The 27500-nt window shown below is 44.8% G+C and overlaps 1 long non-coding RNA gene across 1 annotated transcript; it reads left to right on the top strand.

Annotated features, from left to right (window-relative positions):
- Nucleotides 1–489: 489 nt before the first annotated feature.
- On the top strand, nucleotides 490–26099 carry LOC138607681 (uncharacterized). The gene is made up of 4 exons (XR_011309394.1): nucleotides 490–673; nucleotides 12530–12653; nucleotides 23246–23368; nucleotides 26034–26099. It is a non-coding gene; the product is annotated as an uncharacterized lncRNA (long non-coding RNA).
- The last annotated feature ends 1401 nt before the right edge of the window (nucleotides 26100–27500 follow it).

The raw sequence follows: 27500 nt of genomic DNA, 5'->3' as shown, positions 1-27500 counted from the left end.
ACATCTGTGCCTTTCAAATTGAACTGTTCACGTCTTGAAGCTGACAGCCACGTGTGTAGACTCACCAAACATTTTCATTCATTCCTCTTTCTCACAGAGGAAACACACCGTGTGCGTGTCTCCTCGCTGCCTTCCGTGTAACTCTGTGCGTCCATGACAAAAAAACACAAGATCTTTGGAACAATTTGTTACTTACTACCCCCCCCCCCCCTCCTCCACCACCAACCAGCCCCCCTCCCCTTGGCCGCTGAAAATTATGAACAGTGCGCCGCACTCACATTCTTGCGCACAGCCAAGTGAGGAGGCGCCTCCACTGCCGTCCTGGGCCAATGGCGCACGGAGCAGCCTTATCATACTGATCCCCGGCTGGCCAATGGCGCGCGTCTCCCCGGCTCACATGACGCCTTTCTGTGCGCTTCCTCTCCTCTCAGCGCTCAATCCCGGCGAGTGCAGGCATCACTGAAGACCTGACACCGGCGGAATCGGACGTCCACTGTCCTCGGCAGAATTAACCTGGTGTTATCTTATGCAAACTTTTATCGAAGATGAAGCTGACCGTCCTGTCGATGAGAATGTCGCTGCTTCGCCGGAGGAACAGACTTTTTTCCGTGTCCAAACGAGCAGAGAGTCGCAGGGGCGAGACAATAACGCCCAGAAGTTATTGAAATGAATCGTAAGTAGGCGATATTTTCTGTTTTTTATCTTCTTGCGTCTTATTTATGACTAGAATTGCGTTCTAGTACTAGTAGTAATGTTTATCGTGTATTTCTAGTCGACTTTTAAATGTATGTCTGCATGTGTCACTTTTCTCCCTTTGCTTTCTGTCATTTCTGTTCACATTTACCGGATAATTAAACATATAAAAACGCTTTACAGGCTTTAATCGCTAAACTCTATGCTTGACTGGTCTCTTGGTTAATTTCGTGCTTTCGACATTCTTTGTGCGTCTCGGTGAATGTTCTCGCTGTGGAAATGTGGCTGTCTGTGCGCAGCGCCATAGCATGAAATATAGATAAAAAGCACAGGGTAAACCCGCTGACCCTAGCCAGTCAGGCTGTGCAACCGGTCCACACGGCTCAATGAGGACAATTAGGGGGGGCAAAGGGAGAGAGGGAGAGAAAATGGAGTACTTGAAGCGCACTAAAGCAGGGCTGCACTTCACTTCAACCCGCCAGACAGGATAAGGGTGGATCTTCTATAACCTTATGACATATCCAATGCAGGATATTACCAACAATTATTAAAAAAAGAAAATAGAAAATGTCCCTTAAGTTTAGACTCGTGTCAGTCTAAGAGAAAAAAAAAGAGTTCAAATAAAATGCTTCTTTCTCACAGGAGCTCCATCTACCAAGCATTTGACAGACACTCCATGAGGTCATGTCAATCACTGAACCCTTTTATTGATTGGAAATTAGGGGTGAATGGGGTCAGGTGAGGGGGGAGGAGGGGAAGAGCGGGGTGCACATTTTATGTACATGTGAGAGTCAAAGCGAAAAATGTGTGCCCTCTGATTTTCCGTGATTTCTGCACAATCAGAGGGAGAGAAAGAGCAGGGGGGGGGGGGGGGACCGGGGCCATTTGATGTTTTGAAAGGCTTCAGATGGCTTTAATTAGGACCTATAAAATGTGTCTGCCCCGTTCTCTGAGGCGGCGCTCTGGAGCAGCGAGAAGGGAGGGGAACTGACAGAGAGAGGAAAAAACAAAACAAAAGAAAAAGCAAACCGATACAGAAAGTCACTTCTGCAAAGGATTGTCTAATCAAAATTTTATAAGCCTCCTTTTTTCTTCTCGCTGCTCCCTCCCTCCCACCCTCCCCTCCTTGATGCTGGTGGTATGTAGGCAGCCCTCCTATTCCCCTCTTTGTCTGGCTGCTGTGTTATCTACACTCACAGAACCCCCCCCCCCCCTCCAATCCTCCCACCACACTCAACCTAACTACCGCCTACAGTCGCCTGAGCCCAGACACCTGAACGCGAGACATAATGATCAAGAGAAGTTCCCGTCTGTCTGGGGAACAACCAGTTGTTTTAGCTTTTCTTCTTCTCTTTTTTCTGTCCTCATGCTGACCTGGCTGGCCCTCCCTTCCTTCGCCTCTGACTCTCAGTATGTTGTTTGTGAGTTTGTCCGTGTGTGTGTGTGTGTGTGCGTGACGGGGTCACGATTTCTTTGCTACTGTCGCCGCCGCTGTATTTCCTATATGGATCTTGGATGGAGTCTTGGGTGACTCACACAGCTGCAATACACACACTCATGAGGAAACATCAAAGACTTCTTCTGTGTGTGTGTGTGTGTCTCAGTGTGTGTGTGTGTGTGAGAGATTTGAGCTCTGCTGTTCTGGCGAGCGTCTGCAAGATTATAGGTATGGCGTATAGCCTGTAGTTATCTTATTTTTTCGATTTTGTTCAAAAAGCTGAGGTTTCTCTGCTTTGCTGTTCGGCTCCTTTTTTGAAAGCGTCGCGTTAAATGCAAAAGATGTGTTCCGATTTTTCCTGTGCAACATACAGGAGGCTAAATGTTTCACTTGTTTCAATCTTTGTCGGTGGGATGATGGAAAATCTTAGTCTTGATCTTGGAATTTAAAGGATCAGAGGTTAAACGACGAGCAGGAGTCGACTCTTTTGAGCTTCAAAAACACAAATAAAATGTAATTCCTGCGTAAAGACTCTCCGTACAGGAGGTTTTAATTGAGGCCCTCTGTCGCACCTCGACTTTGAAGATGGGCGTCTTTGAGTCGGGCTAAAGCTGCGGTGGCCTCTGAAGTTGAGCAAAAGCAAAAATAAACCCCCAATTTGAGGCGGGAGTTGCGGAATCGCGTTTATTTGTGCTTTCTTTGACAGACAAATTCATCTCTAAGAGTGTCGTCCTTTTGAGGAGTGCACGTCTTTGTTTTCTCGACGTGTGTTGGTTAGGGATTACATCATTTTGCTGCTGCTGGGTTAGCTAGATAATAAGCTAGCTTGCTTGATGCAAAATGGCTGTTTGGAGTGGAGTCTTTGTTCATGCGTTTGCTTGACAACAGTTAAAAGCAGTTGTATGAAATGTTTTTCTGCTCCAGATTGAATCGAGCTTAATCATTTTTATTGTGAGCTGTTTTTCTCGGCGATGTCCATTTTTGATAAACTTGTTTGTTTGGAGATTATCCCCTAACAGCTGGAATGAGCTCCCTCTGAACCTTTAACCCTGTAATCTGCTCAGATACCATGTTATGGAGAACAAGTGTTGGTAAAATTTGCAGAGGGCTTCAGCCTAAATCCGGCCTCTTGTTTGTGTGTGTTTTTCTGAGAGCTGGCTGTGTATCATGGCATCTAGGAGATTGAGGATGTCTCTTCCTCTGCCACCACCCTTTGAAGGGGGAAGTAATAAAACGCTCAATGGGTGCAACAAGCAGTTCTGAGGCTTTCTACCTGGAGATGAATAGGAGGCCCTCCATAACGAAGGGGGAGAAGAGAACATTTTATTGGAGGCTGAGGATGTGGGGGGATGCGCCCGAGCTTCTAGACACTTGGTGTGAAATAGTCCAGTCGTACCAGTTTACAGGAAAGCGCTGTGGACTGAGTTTGACGTGAGAACGATTATTATTCGAGGCTCTAAAAGGCATAATTTTCTACATCTGTCAACATGTTTGAGTACAAATGATGTTAATCTGTTCAGGTTTAAGTAGGTCAAAAGGGTGTTTTGTCAACATTAACAAATTGTCCTGTTAAATCCCACTTGCAGGAAAGTACTGTCTCCATGGCGTGATAATACAACATCCATGGTAATGACATTGGACAATCACAAAGCCACAGATTAGGATTTTCAGTAACCAGATTTATGCGTGAAGGAGTGAAGTCATGGTCAGGAATGTAAATGGCGGAGTCATTCAATTACCGCCGTGCCCTTTCCTGGGAAAAGTCCCCAGCCGTGAAGAGGTTAATTGTTTTTGAATCTCCATCCGAGGGGAGAAAATGGGCGAACGGGAGGGATAATTGAGCCGCTGATAGTTGAGTGGATTATGGATTACTGCGCCTTTCCAAAGGAGGAAAGAAAAAGGAGGTGAACGAGTGATGAAGTAGAGGAGAGGGGGAAAAAAAGGACAGGAAGGGGTGCGTGAAAGGCCGGAGCTGTGGATGCAGCCGCAGGGGTCGTCTGGCCTTCTTCGGGGAGAGAGAAAAACTTCAATCCTGTTTAGCCTGCGAGGTGACCCTTGACCCCTCGCATGCTCCTCCCTGCTCCAGGTGCAAGCCCTCACTGCTGGCAGCTCACACGCAGACACGCACACTACAAGCTAATTTTTCACACGCTCTGCCAGCACTTGGGGGGGGGAGACGGGCGTATGAAAACGCGGATTCCTTTCACATTTTAACCCCCTGCTTCTTCTTCTTCATGCCTTTCTATTGTCGTGGGTTAAAGATCCTGAGCCCTTCTCCGGCAGGGTGGGGGGGAGTGTTGTGATAATTCCAGCCTCTCTTCTATTTTTTTCTCCCTTTGCAATATTTTCTCATGAAGAAAATGGATGACTGTCTTTAAACGCTGGAGAAAAAAAAAGATGATCTGACATGGTGCAATAATCACAGGAGTGTTAATCAGAGGGATGTCATGTATAATTACTACAGTGTTTGATAACGCAGCGAAGAACCACCTCAGGCCATTAGCGAAAGTTTCCCGATGCTATTAATGTGCGTTAATAAAATTCAAGAAACCCCCGGATGGAACGAGCCCTTCTGCATGGCCCGCTGGTTAAAGCACTGTAAGGTTAATGAACCAATTTACATACTTTCTGCTGCCATCTGGGCGGAGTGACGAGGCAGATGCTCGCTACTCTGCGCTGTTCGACACGGAGGAATGTGTCGGGTCCGCGGAGGTCGATGAGCACATTTTTACATTAAGCCTGTGGTCAGTAACAATCATGGGTGAACTGAAAATCGATGCTGCTGAAAGGTGTACAGTAAGCATCGACCACACGGCTTCTTAAAGGTATTTAATTTGATTGGAAACGGGTGAGTAATGAACGCTTCCCTTGGCGGATTTGAAATGCTCTCGGTTTCAAATTCGAGCCTCAGCTATTGTTCTTCATAAGAAGTGACGCTTAAATTAGGATTATACCCTGACCCCTCCCCATTAGAGAAAATGTCAAGGCAGAAGGGAGTCATCTGGCCCTTAGGTGATGGGAAACTCGACAGGGGCGATCCACAAGACTCATGATCCCGAGGTCTAGGGGGGGAAAAGGGATTAGTGTCCATCCACCTTTCTGCCATCCTCATCTGGGTGATCACATTACAAATGGAGCATTCTCGTAGCGCTCTTTTAGCAGAGGGACACAATGAAGTCTGTCGGCGATCAATAAGGCGGTGTGAAAGCACAGGGATATACTTAAAAAATCAAAGGCACTGGCTGGCATGGCCATCATCTGCTGGAATCAGATAAGGGAGCGAGGCCTCGGAGGAAAGGTTGCTCAGCCCCGGAGCTGCCTCGTCTTGACGGATATCCCTCCTTCTGGCACACATATCGGACTGATTTCATCTGGGGAAAAAACCAAAACAGTTCTGCATCTATCTGCTCCCCGTGCGTGTGGAAGAACAGCTGAAGGGCAGGATGGGTAAAATGGAGAATAATATATAATCCCTGCAGCGTGTATGGGGAGAAAATACGCAGCTAACTCCTCTGTTGTCCTCCATGGGTGATGGCTTTTACCTCATGCTTCACTTACATGATTTAAAGAAAATAAAATCACCCCGGTTTTTTGGTTTGACAATGTGTCAGAGCCGGTGCGAGTGTTTGTCTCAGATTAGCTCTTTGTGCCGCGAGGAAAAGACGGAAAATGGGGTGGGGGGGTCAGGGTTGGGGGAACAATACCGCTGCGATCCCGGTTGAAAGAAATCATTTGCACAATTTTATGAAAGCTGTATTTGTCCGGTCGGATGGTTCTATCAAAGCCTAACAGCCACGGTGGAACGTGATTTAAATGACGGGCGAGCTACAAAGCCGGCAGGATGTCGGGTTAGAGTCATTTCTCAGCTGAACGCTCTCCAGGTAAAGGCAGATAATGCGCTCTCCAGTTTTCCTTTCTCTTTCTTAAAGAAGTCTAATTTCTACAGATGGCTCTGAGCTGACACCAGCGCCGCCGAGCTAAGCTTGTACAACATTTATGTGGTGAAGATGAAAAGACATCATTGCTACACTGCAAATTCATCCCCTCTAAACCTTGCTCGGAGAAGCTCAGATTTTCTTTTCAAGTATTATCTTTTTTTTTTTTTTCTAATTTCTTCCTGTCTTCCCGTCTTTTCTTAAACCCTCCTTATTTTTCAAACTTTAAATACCGGGTTGGTAAACTTGTAAAGGTCGGGAGTTCAGGTAAGTTGGGAAGAAGATGTTATAAATGAGATTTCTCCGGCTGAAACCTGCTGTTCTCTTGCAGCGTGGATAAAAGAAGAAGCTTCGCCTCTTCCCATTTCTGTTGTTGTCTTCACTCTCAGAACCCCCTCCAGCACTTCCTGGTGACTCACTTCTTTCCGAGCCATTTATGCCTGAAAACTTCCTAAGGATGAACCAAACATATTCTGGGTTTTTATCGTCGATGAGGGACCATTGGGCATAATGAAGTTCTGTTTCCCAGCATGAGTTTGGGAGGCTCATGATTACAAATGCTCTTCTCATTGTCTCCCATCATCTCCTGCCTAATTGAAGACAATATAACGAGACAATGGGGTCCCGCTCATCACTCTGCATCAATGGCATGCTCTATGGAACGTGCCAGTCTGTTCAAAGTGGGAGGGGTGTGTGTGTGTGTGTATGGATACTCCACTGCACTCGAGCTTGTTTAATTTGGACCAAGAAGATGGACAATTAAACTACAGCTCCCGGGGGGGCTGTTCATTCTGGTCAGCTTCCCCACTTCTAGGCCGCCCGCCCATGTAAACGCGCCTGGATGTGTCTGGGTCATGCGTAAGGGGGTGGAGTGTGGCGGGAAGGGAATTGGGGTGGGGGTCCGCCTATGTCGGGGTTGTCTCAGATGATTAGGACAGCCAAGTGGGGAGAGTCCCTCAGTGCCTGGCCTCCTTCACCTCCCTAATATGCTCTGAATAAGTCCCCCACCGCTGTGCGTTTGTTGTGGGCTTCGGCGGGAGGTGGGGGGGATTATGTCTGGCCATGGTTTAGGAGTGTTTGTCATCTGCCCCCTCGAGGCCTGCACCGGCTCCTTTGTCTGAGCGTCAGGCGTCGGTGCAATGTCAAATCACACAATGCGCTTGTGCGATCAGGGCATCTCGGGTGAGAACTGACACGGGATTTCATGTCTGGATTTTTCTTTTTTTTAGAAACTTAACTTTGGGGTCGAGAAGAAATAAACTAATATGCTAGTTTAACAAAGTAAGAAGTGTCTGTTTTAAACCCAAATCCTAACCTAACCCTAAACCCTACTTAATCATGTTTCCCGGTTCAGTCGTCCAAGTCCATGCATCTCTATAAATGACCTTCATGTGACTTTGAATAAGAACATCTCACTATATTATCAGCTAAAGCAGATTTTTCTATACGAACCAACCAAAAAAATGGAAAACAAGTGCTGACATTCATCATTCACGGGGAGAAAAATCAACTGCAGACGAGGAAGCGGCGATGCTCATTTCTCTTCAGAGAAAATAATTAACCAGAATGCTTTGCAGCCACAGCTTGACTCTCTGCTTATCTATGTTTGCGAGTGTGAGAAATCCATCAAACTCTTTAACAGCTTTTTTTTTTCTTAATTCGAACAATGAGGCACGATGGCGTAGTGTGTTCCCCAGTTTTACAATGCTTTCACTAATGTTCCCTTCTGGGTGTGTGAAGGATGTTCAGAAGCATCTTGGAACATAAGGACGCCATTAGAAGAGTTGAATATGGCATTATTTGCAGCACTTGACAGCTAAATAACGCCTGACATTCATTTAACAAGCTCAGTGAAATAGAAGTTGAACATCACGGTAGAATTGATCCTAAATCAAAGGTTAATACTTTACAGTGGCCTTCTCCTGCTGCCTGCATCGTCTGTAATCCAGTTTAGCGGTCTCGCAGGTGTTTCTATGGTTCCACACAGTGCACAGGTGTATGAAAACTGGAGAAAGATTCATTCATCTCCACACAATGGCTATCAAAGAGGAGCGCTGAGCCCTGGACAAATATCACAAGTTACATTGAGAACAGCCCAAATGGCCTCACCGCATACTGAGGAGGCGAAACCTCTGAATGACTGATAACACTTCTGGAGGGGTTTAGACGCTGTAGGAGAAACGGCTTCTTTGCATTCAAGTCATTTGACCGTTTGGAGCACCAGGAAATGACACGCATTCCTTCTTCCCGGTAACAAAATAAACCCAAATCTAGCGTCCCACTATTTCTGCACAATTAGGTCTTCAATTTCAATGTCCTCAAATAGAAACAGCTTGAATTATATGGTCTTGGTTTCTCTGCACGATAGGGAGCACTTAATCAAAATCAGGCTCCAATAACACTGGGCTTTAAAATCACGCTGGTAGACGTCTACAATAAGGAGCTGCAGAACATTCAATGCTCCGTTTTACGTTTTGAAACCATGTTTCTGTTTTAGGATCTGTTGGATAATTCATGAGAAATTGTAACACAGACGCCCACATTACATCCGTACAGAGACGACATGTTGGCAGCTATTTTAGATTTAGTCCTCAGACGAAAATGCTTCTTAGTTTTAGTCACATTTGAGTCACTTTACCCTTTATAGCTTTAGTCTAGTTTTAGTCGACGACAACTCAAAACATTTTAGTCCAGTTTCAGTCAATCAAAAGTTACTCTGTTACTACCTCCGATGCCGTCTCAGAGGCAGAACGACTTTGCCCCGTCATTCAACCTCCGTGCATTCTACATAGAAGACGGAACATAACAGAGGCTTATAATCCCGCCTTGAACTGGCAGTGTATAAAAAGCTAGGCATATTAGACGCACAGTGAGGGGGAATATAATTTTAAATGTCCAACAGTGTCCAACGTTTTAGTCCCGTCTTACCTCGTTAGCGAAAACGAAATATTCGTGTCGGAGTTTTTACTATCAGAGATCTATTTTTAGCTCGTCGACGTTGCGTCTTCGTCGGAAAAAAAGATCGTTGACGAGCATTTTTCGTCATTCTTCTCGTTAACCAAATCAACACTTCGAGACGAAGCCTTTCCAGCTCAGTCGTATTTCTAAAAGGTTAGCAAAAAAAATTCCACAAAAGTGTTTTTAGTTTCGGTGTCCTGATTCATATCGTGACCTACACTTTTTCAGTCTCAGCTTTTCTTAAGTAAAACCTGCTGCTGATTCTGACTCATACAGTTACACTTAAATGACTAATCACATGGCAATCCCTCCTTATAGTGAACAATTCCTTTGAATTCACGCCCTCCGAGGCTTTGCCTTCTTACTTTACAGATGAGTACATCCACCAGAGAGATGAGTTTTGCTGACGCCCAACGAGCTATATTTGACCACTTAAGCTTTCACACGCTCTCTCTTACGAGTGGCAGTTTGAGGTGTTTCTCTCACAGCTTTGTTTAGGGGGTCTCACAACTCTCAGAACATATTCATAGAATAAAAATAACATCTCCTGCTGAAGTGTTTTCCACTTCATTTGCCTGGAGGTACATTAAAACCATTTTCATAAAGATTCTCCGGTAATCCCTTGAGATGCCACAGCCGCAGTTTTAAGGAGTGTAGATAGACACATCAACGGCTGTTCGGGTGAGGGTGCAAGTAATTACAGTCGTGTGTGCGTGTGTGTGTAATTTTCCAGGATTCTGGGTGAAAGTCTCATCTGACCAGCGGAAATGTGCTCTGTGCTGCTATTTTTAGACGTGTATTACATTTTAGAAGAAAGGGGGGAGATAGTTGGTGTATCAAAGCAGTTTGATTCTCAGCGTGATTGAGGCGGATGTTAGTCGCTTCCAAAATTAGCCGCACCACTTCGCGCAACTCAGAGGGAAGTCGAGAAAACGGTGGATTTTGATTGAATTTTATTTGGACGGAGACACACAACGATTCAACAACTCCATTGTTTTTTCTTTGTCGCAACTCTCAGGCACATGAATAGGGTCGTCGGAGGTTTGGGGTTAATGCGCTCGCAAATATATCAGTCTATGCAAATCATCTATCAAACGGAGTCTGACTTTTTCCTGCGACAAGAAAGCAAATCATGAGCGGAGGATCTCTGTGTGGGCAGGAAGCCTTGAAGGTTTGCATCATGTCTGCCACGCTCTCCCTAAGGGCATTCTTCTAGCCTGCTAACATGCAAACACACACACACACACACACACACACGCAAGCTACCGGTTTTCCTCACAGCGCGGCAGGAGTCTGTCTTCATCTGTCCTATTGATTGATGAAGCAGGCACAGCGGGGCGTCCCAGGGAGGCAGAAGTCTAGAGCTAGCATCGCCGGAGTCACACACACGAACACACACACCCAGCCTCTGTCATGTTCTCCCCGTGTCTGTCACAGCAGACTCTGCAATGACACACAAGTGTACACACATGCATACTGAGAGACATGACACACACAGCAGTGCTGACACACACATAACATTGTAGCTCACAAATACATCACACGCACACACACACTTTTAATGAATTAGCAGGGCCTGGCTGTGCAGGCGTCTGAGCCGGACAGGCGTTTTCTATAAACATAATGTTTGTAGATTAGTTGGGGTTAATGATCCGATTCCCTCTGAGCTGCCACGGTGTCTGTTTGTGTGTGTGCCTGGGTATGTGTGCACATGTGTGTTTCTGGCTGAGGGGTAAAGGCGCTGCTCCTCTGTGCTGTCTCCCTCACTTCCAAATGAGACATGCCCCAGGCACCATTACAAGAGCAGTATTTATGCTATTAGAGAACTGGCTTTGCCGCGCTAGCTGCGCTACCAGAGCGAAAAGAGCTAAAATTATGTCTCGACTAACCTCAATGGGCAGGTCCGGTATTTTCTTTGCATAAATAAGAAATTATAAGTTGTGTACTTAAAGGCTATTTCTGCAAATCGCATGTTGGGATCGCACACGTTAATGTGAAAGCCAAAGGGGAAGAGATGTTTGTCTGTGTTTGTTCTTTGAAAGCAGGAATAAAAAATCCAGAGTCAGTTTTTTTTCTCCGTCTTTACTTTGGTGTTTAAAATTAGCTCCCTAACCCGAAGCAGAAATAGTCGTCGGCAAACAACTTCTCTCTCCGTCAACTGGAGTCGGTGGGTTCATAGTGGGTGTAGCCCCTCCAAAAAAAACCACCTCGACCCCCTACCCATAAAACACACTCTGAGAAACCCCTCTCACGTAGTGCTAAATGGACAGAAAAGTCCAGCAACGAGGGAAAGAAAAGTAACTGTAAGACCCCTACTCGTTTCCCAAAGCCACCCCCCCCTCGCCCCCTTTCTCCATCTACATGTTTTTCTCCTCCCTCCGTCCCCTCCCTTCCTCCTCTCCTCCGGCGTTCCTGTCGAGGCATGCCTCCGTCCCCGCCAACCAGCATCGTCCGGGGCAGGGCGACGGGGGCAAAAAGAGATGAAGGAGGAGAGGGGTGGGGGGGAGGTTGGGGGCAAACAAAGGAGCACTGTTGCTGCCTCGCTGGGGTTTTTGAGGAGGGGTCGGGGTGCAGACGGAGCGAGAGTGTGACTGAGGAGGTTTTATCATTAAGAATAGAGATTAAAATGAATGGGAGGGGTGCGGGGGTGTCTGTTCAGTTCACAGTAATAAAGAGGACAAGCAGTGCCAGTCATTTTTTCACACACACACGTACAGTTTGGTTGGTGTGAGTGTGAAAGATAGGGGAGGGGTTGCGTGGGGGGGTTTCATTGTTTCCTGGCCATTGTACAATATTTGCTTAACCCTCATGCTTTATCTGTGCAGCTGTATGCTACAAATGAGACGGGTGAAAAGTGTGTTTGTGTGTGTGTGTGTCTGCGATGGCGGCTGTCACAGCTGTTAGCAATTTCATCAGTGTACTGTAAGACACACACACGCAGAGACACGCACACACAAGCGCTGTCAATTTACGAAGCAGTAAGGCCACGATAAAATCATCCTCCCAGCAGCATAATTACACGTCAGCGTGAAGCGGACACAAGCCAACGCAGGTATTGCAAACTGTGAATGGGAATCATGCAGCCTTATAGGAGCATTAAAACTCGTCCTATGGTTGCCAGTCAGTGCCCCCTATCCCCCTTTTAAACCACCTTATTTTATCAGCTGTCTAAAAAGCAACATAAAATACGTCTTAACTTTACGCTGTTGCTTTTTTTTGCTACATCCACTTGTAATCTCTGCGCCTATCTTGTTCACACATTCCTTCCACACGCCGAGCAAGAACCTGTTTTGAAAGATAACTGAATTTTAGAGGCAATAACTGGAGTCCCACAGGCCCCAAACTCCATGAATGGAGCATTTTATTCCTTTATTTTTCTTGATGTATGTGTGTGTGTGTGTGTGTGTGTGTGTGTGTGTGTGTGCGGTGCCGGTAGAGATATCTCCATTCCTCTCAAACAGTTTTGTAATGCCTCGTTTCCCCTTTCTGTCCTTTTCCATTTCAGGTCATGAAAGGAGCTGGCACGAGAAGAAGAAGAAGAGACGGAGCGAGCGCTAGCAGCGTTAGCCTTCGGAGCAGAGAGGAAGGAAGGGGAGCGATGAGGGAAAGACGGGAGTGATGAAAGAGAGGTAAGAGAGCTCGGTTTGCCCCCGGGGTTCTACATTGTGTTATGCGTGTTTGTTGCCCTTCAACCGGATTGCCTGAGTCAGCCGTGTACCTGGGTTGGTTTGGTGTTTGCATGCACTTGTGTGTTTTGTTGTGTGTTTGAATGTGTCTTTGTTTGATTTTTGTGTGTGTGTGTGTGTTCCTGGCGTGAAGCCACAGCCGCCAGGTGAGCAACGACCATCCTGCCTGAGTCACCTGCTGCTTCCTCAACTTCTCTTTTGTCTTTATCCCTCCATTTTTTCCCCCCTCCATTCCTCCTTTCTGTGGATGAGGCCACCTGCAACTCATTTCTACCTCTGCTATATAAATATCATTTATATATTAAGATCTCTCGGAAATGACACAAAGAGGGACCTCCTGTTGACCCTCAGTCCCAATCATTACCGTGTCTTTCTGCACTCAAACTCCACCTCCTGTTATTTCACATGTTTATACCTCTTCCTGTTTCATGCCAGAACACAGAGAATCCATTTCCTGTCGTGAGGTTGTGATCTTTTCTCTCCAGCATCCTTTAGAATAAAACAAAAACAAAAAAAAGAATCCACCATCTCATGACACCAGGGAGTCAAAAATAAACCATTATCTCGGAGAAGAGCATCGCCAAAAGGCAAAAACACAGGAGTGAAGCTGGGAAAAGAGCCACCTTATTGTCTCCACTGTGTTTCAGCGAGTTCCCAAAGTGAGCGGTCTCTCTCTCTCTCTCTCTCTCTCTCCTTGTGTGAGCCTGAGAGCAGCACTAAATCATTTTCTACCACGCAGGCATAGTTAGCATGGCTGCCGCCGAACACAGAGAGAGGGGGACGGTTTAAGAGGAGAGGGGAAGAAAATGGTTCTCTTAGTTCTCATCAACCTCGACCTCTCTCCCGGGGGTTAATAGAAATGATTTGTATTATTATTTTTATTTTTATGTCCGAGCTTTTTTTGGATCAAACCAGGGTTCATAAAACATGCAGAAATACAGTCCGAGCGTCCTCTTCAATCACCTCTGTTCAACTCTACCTCGGCATAAGACGGCACAAATCGAGTTGAGCTTATTTCAGTTCATTTCAGTTCACCTCAACTCGCTTCAGAACAGTCGAACTCGATTCTCTCTTCAAGCTCTCCCTCACGTCTTGCACTATCGCTCATTTATTTTCAGGCCGCCTGAGCCGAGCAATCTTCTGTCTCTTTTTCTCACGTTCTCCAATCCCTTCAGTTCTCTCTCTCTTGAGCGACCTGCAGAGCCTCAGAAAGTACCCTCGCTGCTGCCGTTGCATGGCCCAATCTTTATCGATGATGATGATAATGAACAATATTAGGGCGCCTGTTTGGGAAACGAGGACTCGTCAGGAGCCAATAATAGTCTATTTTTGGAATTCCTCACATTTCAAATAGCCCCAAATTGGACAAGAAAACGTTTTGAAAGGAAGTGGTTTTAAACTCCTTTGAAGAAGAAGAGCCTTCTTCTTCTTTCATCATTCAGTTGATGGATGTGCTACATCTCAGCCAACAGGGACTGCTGGAGTCACATGTTGTTCTACTACACACAACCCCATTGTTTCTGGAACTGGTCAAATGATGCAAGTGCAGTCTGGGGAAGAAAGAAAGGAAAAAGGTGGAGGATGTTGTAAGCAAGCATCCAGACGTGCGACCGCTCTTTCTTCTCCCCCCTCCTCCTCTCGAGTGTGTCTGTCCTCGGCCTTGGAGGAAGACGCTCTTTCAGGAGCAGCCAAGTCTGTCTAAGCTGGACTTAAAAGCTGCAAGACTCATGAAGCACCAGTGGTTCCCTTTTGGTGTCCGTTTTTGTGTAAGGAGGCGGGGCGCTGCACGGCTGAAGCCACAGCGTGTCACATGGTTTCATATTTCAAGAAGCTCATACGAGAAAATGACAGGCAAATGAGTCACTCCGTCAAGTCGTATTGATTCAGTGCGGGACTCGGGGACAAGGCGAGTAATTGTCAGTTTCACGCTCACGCTAAATAACAGGCAACTGATGGACGATGGGTTACAATGATAGGCTGAGGAGGGGGGTATAATCAGCTGGGGAGCGGGCATAAAAGCCTGATGGACAAGTGTCGAAAATGGTAACATTTGTGTCCGCACAAAGGGAAGCGTAGAACAACGGAGCGCTCACCCTCCCTCCCCTGCAAAGACACCCATCACCCGGCAGAGGATTAAAGATTAGAGCGAGAGCTTTCATTGAGTTTGAACCCACAATGAGAGATTGATAGGCATGAGGGGGTGGAGATGGAAAATTAAAAGAGATAAAGAAGGTGGTGGGCAGACACAAGATATCAGAAAGAGTGTGGGAAACAACGAGAAGGAGACACGGATGCTGGTGGAGAAGATTTCATGAGTGTGCATGAGAGCATTATCTGCGAGAGGGAACCAAAAAGGGGAGAGATAGTGTGGAAGATGAAGCAGGGGGTGAGGGCCAATGGAGCGAGGCCTCTAATGTCTTTATAAGGTCATAAAATAGTGCACTTCCTGGCCTCTCTCTAATTGCTGCGAGGGAAGAGACGGGATGAAGGAGGAGGGGGGGACTCGACTCTACCTGCCTACTAAATGAGGCCTCTAAATCCTCACTGCTTGGCCTTGGGGGGCTTTCTTTTGGATTGCTTTGCCAGCAACATGCGTGCAGACGGAGAGACTCGAGGAAAGTCTACATCTGAGTATTCCTTATTGTTCTTTCGCTTGAGATTAAAGTTGAGAGAGTGATAAATAAAAAGAAAGATAAGAAGCAGGAGGGGAAAGGTTCTGTACTTTCCTTAATGATCCCCTTAGAGTCAGGGAATAAAGGTGAATGAAGAATGACAGAGTAAGAGGGGAAAGAGGACTTGAGGCTATTCCACTTAATAACTAACCTGAAAATAAAGCTGAGAAAGAACCCAGAAAGAAAAAAGGCGCACAGGCGGAGAGGATTTTATTGACTCAGCGGGAATCGAGCGTAGAAATGGCCACGCTTCCCCAAGGAGCCGTGTGCTGCGCTCTTGAAATTGTGAAAAGTAACGCTTGCCATCTTTGGAAAAGAAAACATTTTCATTTCATAAACTGCTTGTCTAAGAGACCCCCACTCCCCACCCGGCTCCCACCTCTAACCCCCGAATCAGCACAGTGGGGCCTTCAGAGGTGGAGATACATTTTCTTTACTGTGAGGAAACACAGTCACTCGAAACTACGTCCCACAGATCTGCACACGCACTCCAACGGGGGAGCCGTTGATATGAATATTTGTGTTGAAATGAGACGGCGTCAATGCGAGAATAGAAATAGTTTCAGGAAATGTTTTGGCGCACGAATCGTAAAAAGTCCCCCGCCAAAATAAAAGCTTTTAACTGCATCCAGATATTTTTGAATTTAGGCTACCCAGGTGTCCAGAGATGAGATAGATGCACCTGCGGGAACAACGGTAGAACAAAAACAATGTTATCTCTTCTGTCTATCAATATTTGATGGCTTATTTGCTAAAACAGATTGAAATGAAGCACAAATAGTGCCAAAAATCACTAAAAATTCCAGTTTAAATCATCTTTAACGGTTATACTCTTATTGTTGTGTCATTGAGTCATATATAAAATATTTGAAACTATGCTTAAACATTGTTCTCCATAATGAAGCCCACGCATCCTGAGCTCCATATGCCTAGCATTCAGAATGAATGCCATTGTGATTTTGTTTCCCTGTGTTAATTTTTATCTTTTGTCCCTGACTTATACCGACTTCTTCACGAGCTGCGCGCCGAACTTTTGCTTATTTTGATGACAGAGGTACGATGTGCATTGTTACTCAACTTGCCCGCGCTGCAGGAGCCGCATGACAGTCGCTGGGTGTTATCAGTGAGCGAGAGAATGAAAAGGAGTCAAAGGCAGCCCCCTAAGCTTTCCATAATTCGTCCCGCGAGGAGACAAAGGCCTGCATTCACTGCTGGGTGTCGATAAGACCTATCATTAGTCTGCCATTGGAGGTATTACAAACACACACCAGCGCACACATATATACGCAGAGTGCAGTGGGGTACTTATTCCTGTACCCATTCTTTTTTTCTCCTCCACATACACACGCGTAAATATCCGTATGCGTGCCAGAGGAGGGAGAGAGGCAGCCAGGCTTCGAATCGAATAAAGGCAGAGGAGTGGACCCCTGCTGCTTCCCATCACAGCAGAATTCACTCAGTTTCACGTGTTACACACTCGGCTATACCTGGTATCATGTGTGCTCCCTGCAAATATGGATAGAACTTAAGCGTCTGAAGCTACCAAGCTAACGATAAAGGACGCACAGAACCCTGAAATGGATGTTAACATCGGCATCTTTTTGGTCTTATATGATGAAGAAGCTAAAACAACAATCTCCAGAAGAGTCACGCCTTTTATGTGTTAATGTTACACTGTTTTTATTTAACTTTCTGACACAAAAATGAGAATGCAGCCTGCAGAAAGTGGCATCTTTTTAATATTGAGGAGGCCAAAGGAGGCCGCCAGCCGTCCCGATGATAGAACTCCTTGTTTACAGAAATAATACCAATCTCAGAGTTAATGCGCTATTGACTTATCGATGATAAAACGCTACATGTAGCACATTTACTTAACAAGACAGGAGGAAAATTAGGTGCAAGAGGAGGAGGTTTCCTATTAGGGTCTCTTCCTGTGAGTCTGTGTGTGTGTGCACTCATCACTGCTGTCTGGCTCCTAAGTAGATGATGGACCGCAGCTCGTATTCCCATTCCCTCTCATTAGCTCGCTCCCCCCCCCGAGAATATATGAGGTTACTTACCTTCCCGTGCTCCCGAGTTCCCGGCCAAACGGCAAGCGTTAGCTCAGGGTCATTAGCCACGCTGCTGGGAACAAATGGCCTTCGATAGCATCTCGGCTAAAATACAACAAGAGCAGATTAACCCCTTGATCTTTGGAGGATAGCGTATTGAAAGCGCTTGGAAGAGAGGAGACAGGAGTGATGACCACTTTTTTTTTTTTGCCTTTTCTGTCTTTAAATTTGCTCCTTCGTGCTTGTGTGTTTTTTTGCAGCAGGTTTTAAGAGTCCTGTTTTTTAAGACCCTGGAATCTCATTGCAGCTAAACATCCCAGTTGTTTGCCTGAAAACAAAAACCGCAGAGAGAGAAGTGGGCAGAGGATCAAAGCCCAAGGAGGATTTGTCTGGCAGATAGTCGCTGGGGTCCCGCCTGTGTAGACTCCCTCCCCCTTTCTCTCTCTCTTTCCATGTCCTCGTGTCTTTCTGTCTCTCTATTCGCACGGCGCTACGTTGCCCCCTCACAACACTGCCAGCTTGAAATTATAGATCATGAAAAAGAAGAGTGCAGTCACAACAACCTCCTCCCCGGAGCAGACGCCTCCTTATTACAGCGTGCAGGTGTGAGTGTGTGTGAACATGCACGCGTTGAGTCGTTTTTTTTCCTTTCTTTTCATCTGTCTTGGTGCAGGTTTTGATAATATTGGTATTTCATCCCACCTCTTTTGATGTGCTAAACAATTCACCACTTGATTTTAACGTCCTGCAGGTTTTATTCTCAAAAGAAGAACTTTTACAGTCTGGGAGCATTAAAGTCTTTGGCTACATGAGTAGATAATCCAACAGTAAACAATATAAAACCTGATTGCCTTTGTAACCTCAGTGAAAATAACTCCTGAATGGGTTTATTTCCATCTAGGGTCAATGTGTTCACCGAGAAGTTCTTTCCATACGGCCTCGGTGAGGTTTGTGGCCTGCTGGTGAAGAGGGGGGTGGCTCAGATGTCTGTTTCGGGCACAAAGACACGCCCAGAGGATGGATATAATTAAAACTAGTGACTTTTTTTTTTTCTTGAATAAAGCGGCTGTTTGGGTAACTGCTCTGGGTGGTCTAGCTCTACATGTCTGTACTAGCTTTATTACAAACAGGCACAATATGGTTCGAACACAGACGTATCCTGACAAAGCACAAAGATGAGTGTGTATAGGATGTTCACACATGAAAGGTGACGCTTGTTTCCTGGTCTGGCGTTTGCGTTGGATGTTTAGACATGGCATCGAAGATTAAAAAAAGCAGGATTGATCAAAGGAAGAAGGCAGACATATCTGACACTTACAGACGATGCCTTTACTTTATAAAGAAATAACCTGTGAGTCACACAACCAACTTTAGCACTTTTTAACAACAAGCTATATGCCTTGAAGCTTTAGCATCTTTATTTAAACATAAAACTTAATCTGTCTGATCCGTCTAACAAAGGCTGACATAAACTGAACATAAGGTAAAAAAAAAAAGAGAGATCCTCTTCTCTTTCAAGATTTTCTTCCGTAATTGCAGGATTTTCCATACAGAGCAGAGATCTCTTCCTCTACTGTCTTATATTTCAACCCTGGGAGGCCCGGTGGAAGTTCGACGCATAGCTCCAGGAATATTTGTGTTGATCTTTGTGCATTGAGACACGAACGACGACAAGTACAGTATTGGCCTTAAAGAGCAGCTCCAGTCTAATTTAAGACACATAAAATGCTCTGCTTGAATTAATAAAAACTGTCTGATATGTTTTTTCTGCAAAATACGTTTAATTACCTCCTCCCAAGTCATCTCCTCCTTCTCCCTCATTAAAAATTCCACTACGCAAATTTTCAACCGCCGAAAAACAAAACACGTCTCTGCCATCGTTTAGTGGCAACTTGTTGAAACTTAGCTAGCTTGAAATGTAGTAATTATTAGTAGTAACGTTAACGTTAGTCGTCAGTAGTGAGTTTTCAAAAGTTACGATGACGGTTACAGCTGGCTGGCGCATCGCCGAAGTGGTTTCCATAGGTTACACATAATGATATGCATAGCGTCACCCTGTCCATTAACAGGATTGGCTCCTTAGGTTTGTGACGTCTCAAACCTGCCAATCTGAAAACGTGTTGTTCAGCCTGTCCTTGGTGCACTGCAGTTTAAAAGCAGACAGGCCCAGCCATGGAGACGACTGCTTATGTTGTCCCTGATATGTCTTGTAGCACGTGAAAAACACCACATGGAGATGTTTACAAGGTTACACACTTTTTTCTCTGAAGGGGGTCATTCAAGCTCCTGTGAGGAGTTTTTCACTGGTTATGAAACAAATTCTGATGTCTGTATATGACCTTCAAAAGCAAACCAGATCATCAGCGACAAGAGTGATTATTTCTATATAGTTATTTTTAATGCCTGAAACTGCTGGTGGGCGGTGGGTGTCAAACGAAATGGTTAACTGTACGCTGCCTTTGTTTACATTTTCCAAGGCAGAAATTTAAAGTGAGTGATACAGATGACATTTCTGTCTAAAACCACCACTTAAGCATGTACAGGACAAAATCAGAGAAAAGAGGTACGGCTTTGTCCACAGGGGGCGCCAAAATCAACACAAACTGAAAGTTCCTCACAGGAGCTTTTAATTGCATAAATAACTTCTAGCTAGCTTTATGTGCTTTAAGCCTCTCTGTAGCAGCCAATAAAGAGAAACATGTTGCTGGTTGCTAGAAATAAGGTGTTAGCAGCCTGTGACTGTGCTTTAAGACACATTAACGCACAGTTTAAGCTCTAATGTTACGCAGGGAATGAATGTTTATATAAAGCAGTTTGTGGGATTTAGTATCGTCTTCGCAGCGCAGTTTGTGTTGTCTTATATAAAAGTTAAACACATCAAATTGTCTCGCACACGCTAATGCATTTAGGAATTAACTATAGTTTATACGAGGCTTCTTTTACTTTGTGGAAAGAGATCAAAAAACAAGGCCAGTCAATCCCACAACAAGGGCTTCCCAAGCTCTCAATCCTGATTAACAGCATCTTCTCGTTAACACATAAACACCCTGTACCATCAAACCCTCAAACCTCCGTTAATTTGCAACCTCTTTTTTTTTTCCCGTTCGCGTGAATCGGCTCATTTAGCCGGCAGAGAGAACACAGATTTTATTGTTGCATTTTGTTTGGAGGGGGGCTGAACACGTGGGTGGTCCTGTTTTTTTTTTTTTTTTCCTTTCTCTTTTTGATCTACTGAGCAGCACATGGATCTGTTAATGAGAGTGTAAATTGGTGACTTCGTGCCGGGACCTTAATGACGGAGTCGCCCTCCCTGGTCTCTGCAAGTCTGCTTACTGGGGCAGAGAAAGAGAGAGGGATGGGTGAGATGATGCAGGAGGAGGTGGTTAGAAACAAACACAGATTGTAGGAAGGGTTGGCCGTAGAAGAGAGCGGTAACTTAAGACGGAAATAGTAAATTGCATGTATGTTCTGGCAGATGCAGGCAGTTGAACCGAGGGGGAGAAAATGAAACGAGGGGGGCAGTTCTTATGCGGCATAAAAGGTTTAATTTCTCCTTCGGCTGTGGCAAGCAGCTTTCCTGTGCTGCCCCGTTTCACTGTATTTAACATCAAAGTGGAGTATGAACAATTGAGGCAATTTTTCATCTGGCCAAGGTCAATCATTGTTCCTTCTCTGTGAATGTAGATCCGGCTGAGAGGAGTTCAGAGGAACCATAATTCACTGCAAGACTATTTTAGTGAGCCACCTTTCTGCAACCTTTTGGGCTGAATTTTTGTTCTTTTTCAGCAAGTTTTTTCAAGGCTTTTTTGATTTTACATATAATTTCAAGGAATTTTCAGGTCCATTTATTACAGCGGTTATGTTAGTTTTTAGCTTGGGCTAAATGCTGGAGATGTGTCTAGACGGCTTTAAATAATACATGGCACTCACAGCGTGAAATGTGAAGGAAAAAGCAGATTGGTGTGAGCAGTTAAGACTGAAACTAAAATGTTCGCCTTCGACCCTGCTCACACGTTTCTAATTAAAGATACCAGATATTCACAAAAGCTGGAAATGATACTGGTTACTGGTTTTAGAAAGAAGCTAATAAGATCAGATTGTTCTTGAAGCAGAGAGGTAAATAGGACTCTGAGGGACCACAAACAGCAGGGTGTTTAAATACATCATTAATACGGCCAAAGCGGTTTAAAAAGCATTGATGAATGTGTCTTCCAGAGGAACTTTAATGTGCTTATTGACCACAAACGAACCCGCAGCTTTCAGAGTACACAGTGTGACTCATTATAAGTCACAATGGGAGACCAAATGGCACTCGAATCAAAGAAAACATCAGGGCGTGCAGAGAACAACCGTGACTGACTAATGGAGTACTGTGATGGGATCCCAAACTACGACTACAACTACAGACTTAATCTGTGTTTGGATATTTCCAAGGTTTGGAGGTTGTATTTTTAAAAGTGAAATAGTGAGTTAAATATGATGATGCACTAAAAAAAGCATGTAATAAACGTCAACTTGCATTTGGGAAAATCCCAACTTCCTGTTTCACATTCTTTTTTTTTTTTTTTTTACATTTTATTGACCAAACAATTGACAGACAGACCTACTAAAAAAATAGGCAATGATAAATCAGTATTAAACAAATTAAGACTTCATACACATAGATAACAATGTATCCTTTGCAGCATTGATACCCTTATAACACTTTTATTTTGAAATCTCACTCCAATTTTGCCTTTTTTTTAAACATTTCAACTACTTTTTTTCAAAATAAAACTTAATGCACCTGGATAACAATGTATCCTTTCCCACACTGAAGCCCTTATAACGCTTTTATTTTGAAATCTTGTGCAAAAGAAAGTACAGAAAATAAAATTTTGCCTTTTTTTAAATTATTATTTCAACTACTTTTTTTCAAAGTAAGACTTCCTACACATGGACAGCAATGTATCCTTTCCCACATTGATGCCCTGATGTGATGACGCTTTTATTTTGAAATCTCACGCCACAGAAAAGTACAGAAAACACAATTTTGACAGTTTTCTACATTTCAGCTTCCTGCTTGAATACCAGGAAGGTTACATTAGTCGCCCCCCTCTTCCTCACTACATCTCCGCCCTCACCATGCGGTCATCTTAAGATGTTGCACTCAGAAATTCTTTTTGATGATTCATTCTGTCTCAGCGCACATCACTCCCAGCCCGATCACGCTGGGTGTACGTCACACACCCAGCTCTATATAAGACATTACAGTCCGTGCTGTCATTATCCTCCAGTACTTTATTGTGTTTAGGGCACCACATAAAAGCACATCAGTGACGTCTCGGCTTTATTAGACGCGACATAAACTCCATCCGAACGCACAATCTCTGTTTATCTGATGTTACAAGCTGCGAAGAGGCTTCAAAGGCCCGTTCCATATGTTTGTGTAAGTGCGGCTCTTGTTCTTCAGGCATCTTCTTTTTTTTCCCATAATCCACCTAGCCTACAGCCAAACTTTTTATTTCTCCCTGAAGATGAATCATGTGTTAACGTACACACACTGCGCCTCCTTGTCATTGTTCCTCACAGACCACCCAGACTGTATATATGTGAGTGGGCTTGTTGTACGTATAAAATCATGTGTGAGTTCCTTTAAGAGGATGAAGTGCAGAATTATCACGGCTAATGCTGCTACACACGCCAGTCAGAGCTGATGAATTATTTAAACGTACATCATGATGTGTGTGTTTGACATTTTAATAACACCGTTTACCAAACAACACCTGAATTTATCCCGTGCTTTCTTCTCCTCTGCTTGTTTTCTGCCCAGGTCCAGACACGAAGGAGGCACGCACGCACGCTGACACACACACACACCGGCACCTAGAGTCTGTCTGCGGTCTACCACCAGCCTGACGAACACACACTGACACACACACGCAGGCCTGTTATGGTAAGAATCAGAGACCACCGAGTAAGGGGGATAATAACGGTGTGAATGTGAGAAAACAAACTCATTATGCTCTGTTGTTAGTTAAAGACAAACTACTTTTATTTTGAAATGCTTTAAATTATTCCTCTTATTGTCTTTTATTGTGGTGCTGTTCAATAGTCACAATGTCATTTATATAAGGAGTAATTGTGTGTGTCGTGCATGTTTTTGTAGTGTGTCTGTGTGTGCGTGCACAAAGCCTCCTTCATTTTTTTTCCTCTATTTCCATCCGTCAAAACCAATCTCCACAAGTCAACTTTAACAGCCGCACCACATATCCCACAAACCCCCGCTATCCAACTCCCCCCTCTACCCACCCTGTGCCCCTCCCAGGCTTCCCAGCATCCTGCTTCGCCCTCCATCCGAAAAAAAACACGCGTGCTGAAATTATAGCATGTGAGGCGGCATTGTGGGAAGCCCTTCCCTCTCTCTCCCTCTCCCTCTCTGTCTCTGTTCCTCGCTGCGTTCGCCCTCCTCGTCCCTGCTTATCTTTTTCTCACTCGGCTGCTGTTTTGGATGCAGGGGTTTATTTTGACTTTCATTAAAGTTTGAGACGGCGTTCCCGTGTTAATTTGCATCTACAGATTCAGTGACGTAAGTTCAGACTGAGGTTAACAAGGTATTAATGAAGTTCTAAATAAGATTGGCCTCTGTGTATTCATTAGTTTTTTTATTTTAAATTACATTAAGGTTGATAGTTTGTCCTCTGATCAACCTCTATTCAGTATTTTGAACACACGCGCTCTTGAATATAACGCAAACAAATTAAGTTGCATTGATATGTCGAGTGCGCTTCCAGCATTTAGCAACACAGCAGCTAAGCTTCATGTGTTTTTAAGGTTGTCTAATGGCCTACATGTCCTGTACGAACACAAATGAATGCTTATGAGTTTGGTTACTTTGTTACAGATAGATGTATTTAATTTTAAAGGTACACTGCAGGTTTAAACCCCTCATGCCTGGACAGGACCTGCAAAAATCAGTGACCTTTGGAGCTCTTTGACGCTTAAACATGAAAAACAGACAATATTTTCAAATAAAATGCTGATCACACAAAAGAACAGTGCAAACACACGACACCCTGGCTGTGTAAAACGTTACAAATAGGGAAGCAGAAATTGGAGGCTTGCTGCTCGTACGAGAGCGACTCTAACCAGAAAGCGGGCCCCACCCTCGTGCTCTCCAGCTCCAGCTTTAACTGACGGCGCCTCCCTCACAGCGACCATGTTACTAACCAGCTGTAATGATACACTCCATCAGTTTGGCTTTGCCTGCGCGGGGCAAGCTTGGTTAACAGCCGGGCCGAGATGCTGCACGCGAGTGTGTGTGTGTGTGTGTGTGTGTGTGTGTGTGTGTGCGCGCACATGTGTGCGTATGGCGGCTATTAAAGCACTTGAGAATCAGAGAGGAAAGGACTCGCGCTGCTAATGGATGTGTCTATTGATGTTCCCATTTAGCAGCACACTGTAAACGATAGGGCAATGATTGTGTTGGAGACGGAAGGAGGTGGAGGAGGAGTGGAGAGCGGGTTTGGCTGGGCGATGATAATGACAAGGAAGGTTATTATTTGGCACCCTGCGGAGTCCTCTGTGTGTGTGCGTGTGAGAGAGAGGGAGAGAGGCACTCTTCCTCCATCTCTCTCGCTCTTGTCGCTCTGCCTGCCTATTGGCTATTATTCTCTTCTCGCTTTTTCCTCCCCGGTCTGCTCCTCTCTCATGACATTACTCACTGCTGCTAGTTTACATCCGACGGTGGCCGTCTCTCGCTCGCATCCACCTCTATTTCTCCTCTCTCAATGGTTTTTCTTTTCTGTATTTACAGTGCGGTGATGGTTGATAAAAAGCAGGAGAAGAAGTCAGAGACAGAATAATGCATTAGAGGTGGTAAAATAGTTTCTGGTTATAAAATTTTCAGTATGGCAGGTTGCCCTTGAAATATTGATTCACACACCAGTAGATATTTTTTTTCCCAGCTGTGTGTGCGTGTGTGTATACGTGTGTGTGTGTGTGTGTCCTGTCAGGTTCAATCAGCGTGTGTGTGATGAATATGAATACAGTCAGCCTGCCTGCAGGTTTGGCAGGAGACCACCTCCAGCTGGACTTCAGACCCCTACTCAAGTGTGTCCGTGTGTTTTGTGTGTGCGTGGTCGCACGCGTCAGCTTGCATCTGTCAACGCCGTGACAACCTGGGGATGAAATAATGAAAGGATATACAACATAATACGGCCTGCTTGGCACACGATGCATCCCAGTGCCTCTTTTTTTTATTCTACTAATTTATAGATACAAGGGACAGTTTTAAATTTATTACAATTAAATTAAGTATTCATTTTGTGAGTGTTGGTAAATTCTTGCAAATTGTAGGAGGTTTTATGTCCATGTTTCAGTGCATGCACCATCCTGCCTTCCTTCCTTCCTCTTACCCCAATTACTGTAATCAGCCCCATTCTTTCCAGTCCTGCATGAATGTGCGTGTGTGTGTGTGTGTGTGTGTGTATTTTCTTGTTGACTGCATATTGTCTGCTATTTAAATTTCTAAAGTATTTAAATCACCAAGTATCTTGTCGGTGAAGTAAAGTCCATCTATCTTTCTCTGTGTGTGTTTGTGTGTGTGTCTGTAATCGCAGGCCAACAGATGAAGAGGGAGACGCCATTCCAGCTGTGAGGAGACAGACGAAGTCAACATACACACACACACACTGACACAAACACACACGTATACACACAGAGCCGGAGGCGCGTGAGCAGGTGAGCATTAAGTCAGGCAGCTAAACAGATCACGTCGCGGTATGATATCTGCAGACAGGCAGACAGAGGAGGCCGGTCTGTACCTGCAGGCAGAGAGCAACAACTCCAGGCACCCTCGCCAGGAATTTCCTCCCCCTCCTGAGAGAGAGAGAGGGACAGTGTTAAGCAAACCCAATAGTGATTCGAAACTGGCTGCCAATTTAGTTTTTACCTTCAATTTTTTTTTTAACTTGCACATTTTTTTGTAATAATGAGCTGCAGACACTTTTCCTCATGAAATAATGAAAGGCCTTCAGCGCAGCATCTCGTGGAAAGATTTTAAAGGAGGCTTTGGAAGTTTAAAAATTGAAAATTTGTGTGTCTTCCAACTACCCAGAAATAAAGATAGTTTTAGTTTTTTGGACATCTTTGGCCCATATTGCCTTCATTAGATAGGACAGCTGAAGAGAGTCAGGAAATATGGGGGGAGGAGAGAGGGTGATGGCACGCAGCAAAGGGCCGAGGGCGTTAGTCAAACCTGCGGCCGCTGCATTGAGGACTGTAGCCTCTGTAACATGGGACACCCGCTCCACCCACCGAGCCAGTTTTTTTTATAATTCTTTCTGCCATATTGCCTTCATTAGATAGGAAAGCTGAAGAGAGACAGGAAGTATGGGGAGAAGAGAGTGGGGGGAAAGACATGCAGCGAAGAGCGAGGCGGGAGTCGAGCGTGCAGTCACTGCAGTGAGGACTCTGTATGTGAGGCGCCCGCTCTACCAACTGAGCTAAACCTGCGCACCCAGTGTTTTTTTCTTTACTTTAAATATAAGTAAAATTTGTCACTTAGAAAAACAAAAAAGTTTAAATTAAAATGAAGGTCACGCTTACATCAAAACTAAATTCCCCATTGTCTTAACATTTAGTGTCTTGTAGCCTTTCCTATTTTTTTCCCAGCTCATTTTAATTTAGTCCTTTAGCAACATTTTCCTGTTTTTACTTTTCATTTACCGCCTCTTTTATGACACTAAACTTTCTCATACATCTTTTTCTTCAAGCTTTTGCATCCTAACATTGTCTTCATAGAGACACAGTAATGTAAGGCTACACTTAAACCCCAGCCCCTATATAGACTTAAAGCAGCACAAAAAATAGTCCCGGTATGCCTCTTCCTTTGGTTGCCCACATTTTAACCCCCCACATTCTCCCTTAACCTCGACCAATGAAAGTCAATCCTCCTCCATCAGAAAAGAACTGCTCATTCACACGCTACTGTTATATCAAGTGCAGATGCGTCTTTTGTTATTTCGGAGTAACTCAACCACCTCCTGTATGATTTGTCTGTGTGGAATGGCTAGCCTGCTTTGACA

This window comes from Semicossyphus pulcher, unplaced genomic scaffold (assembly GCF_022749685.1).
Source record: "Semicossyphus pulcher isolate SPU_LCO1_2020_fin unplaced genomic scaffold, fSemPul1.0.p SCAF_4, whole genome shotgun sequence".
Lineage (NCBI taxonomy): Eukaryota > Metazoa > Chordata > Actinopteri > Labriformes > Labridae > Semicossyphus > Semicossyphus pulcher.
The sequence above is the reverse complement of the archived record's forward strand: the minus strand, read 5'-3'. Positions and strand labels throughout refer to the sequence as shown.